Source organism: Hibiscus syriacus, unplaced genomic scaffold, assembly GCF_006381635.1.
Source record: "Hibiscus syriacus cultivar Baekdansim isolate YM2019G1 unplaced genomic scaffold, ASM638163v2 tig00111582_pilon, whole genome shotgun sequence".
Classification (NCBI taxonomy): Eukaryota; Viridiplantae; Streptophyta; class Magnoliopsida; order Malvales; family Malvaceae; genus Hibiscus; species Hibiscus syriacus.
The window spans coordinates 1,105,863-1,108,020 of record NW_024063126.1 but is presented as its reverse complement, the minus strand read 5'-3'; the positions used below and the strand labels follow the sequence as shown (position 1 = coordinate 1,108,020).

The window sequence follows — 2,158 nt, the reverse complement described above, 5'->3', positions numbered from 1 at the left end:
TTAATGGCAGTTAAATGTATATTTCTCTAAGGACCTCCGCCGCCGCCACCACCACCACCGTCACCACGAGCTTCATTCGACAACACTTTAACTCTGGGTTTTGTCGCATATTCATCCATGGCGGATCAAATGCGGACCTTTTCATTCTCAGTCAAAGAGCGAGACCACGAGAAAAACGACGACGTGGAGGAGAGCAGGTGTGCTTTCCTTGTGGTAGCTCTCTTCCCTTGTTTAGTTTGCTTCATCCTTCTCCTTATTATAGTCTCCGTCGTTCTAATAATCAAATTCCGTCTCTTTTGCCACACTCCCCTTCATTCCGTAATTTACAAGAACAAATGCTAGTTCTATATTTGAATCGTAGGGGTTTCTCTAGCATCAATGACGTAGATACGGAGTCCGAAACCGACACCGAATCCTATGGCTTCAGGTTGGACCTAAAGGAGGTTGAGAGAGTATGCAAGGTAATCGACGAATTGTTTTGCTTAGACCGAAACATGGAGGCTGATTTAGATGAATGCGGGATTGATCTTACTCATGATTTGATCATTGATGTATTAGAACGGTACCGGCATGCTCGAAAGCCGGCCTTTCGGTTTTTCTGTTGTGCCGGGCAAAAACCGGGATTTGAGCATGATTCCAGTACTTATAATAAGATGATGAATATTTTAGCAAAGAATAGGCAGTTCGAGACGATGTTGTCGATGCTTGAAGAGATGGGTGCTAGAGGGGCTTTGACTATGGACACTTTTATTATCGCCATTAAAGCTTTTGCGGCCTTAAAAGAGAGGAAGAAAGCGGTTGGGATCTTTGATTTGATGAAGAAGTACAAATATAAAGCTGGTGTTGATATTGTTAATTGCTTGCTCGAGAGTCTCGGGAGGGCTGTTGTAATTGATTTGATGAAGAAGTACAAATATAAAGCCGGATATTGTTGCTCATAATGTTATGATTGAAGGGCTGTTGAGGAGTAGGAAGACATCTGATGCGGTGAAGTTGTTTGAGGTAATGAAAACGAAGGGCCTTTTGCCGAATGTTCGCAGCTATACGATTATGATTCGGGAGTGTTGCAAGCAGGCAAAGATGGGTGAAGCGGTTCAATATTTTGAGGAGATGCATGATTCTGGATGTCCGCCCGATGTAGCAGTTTACACATGTTTCATCACTGGTTTTGGAAATCAGAGAAGGATGGACATGGCTTACAGATTGTTGAAGGAGATGCAAGACAAGGGTTGTCCACCCGATGGTCATACCTACAATGCCCTGATTAAACTGTTGACCACTCAACGGATGCCGGATGATGCGATGAGGGTATACAAGAAGATGATTCAGGCCGGAGTCCAACCAACAATTCACACTTTCAATATGATGATGAAATCATTCTTCCAGTCCAGGAACTACGACATGAGTTGTGCAATTTGGGAAGAGATGACTGAAAAGGGGTTTTGCCCCGATGATGTTTCTTACACTGTTTTCATCGGAGGGCTAATCCATCTCGGTAGATCAGGAGAGGCATGCAGACTTTTAGAAGAAATGATAGAGAAAGGAATGAAAGCTCCTCAGCTCGATTACGACAGGTTTGCTGCCGATTTCTCTAGAGCCGGGAAACCCGCCATACTGGAGAAACTGGCTCGAAAGATGAAGTTATCCGGTAAGATTGAAGCCTCTAACATATTTACGAGGCGCGCCAAGACAATGAAGAAAAGGGTTAAGAGAAAGGGCTCCTTTAAAACCTATGGAAGGTGTATCTGACATGCTAACGAAGTGTTCTCGCACTAGTACTTTTTTTCCCTTCATGTGGCCGAGTCGACCATACTGCAAATGACCTTTTATGGCATTGTAGATCATAATTTCCAGTTGTTGAATCATGTATTTTTTGTGCTATTGGCTTATTGTTTAGCTACTGGTCCTTGTATGTCTTTCAACTGTATTCCTTTTCCGCTTGCTGTGCAATAGATTTGATTGTTCTTTCTTATAATGTTGGAGCTGATTGCTGAGTTCTATCCTTAATAAGCTGATACGCTCTTGGATGTATCGATACACCCCCAACTTCGAATATATTTTGTGTACCGATACACAGTCTATGTATCGATACATTCTGGCTCCGAGAAACATCGAATGTAATTAGTGTACCGATACACATGGGATGTACCGATACACT

The 2,158-nt window shown here is 42.9% G+C and overlaps 1 pseudogene; it reads left to right on the top strand.

Annotated features, from left to right (window-relative positions):
- LOC120165295 lies at nt 1-1,764 on the top strand (annotated as a pseudogene).
- The last annotated feature ends 394 nt before the right edge of the window (nt 1,765-2,158 follow it).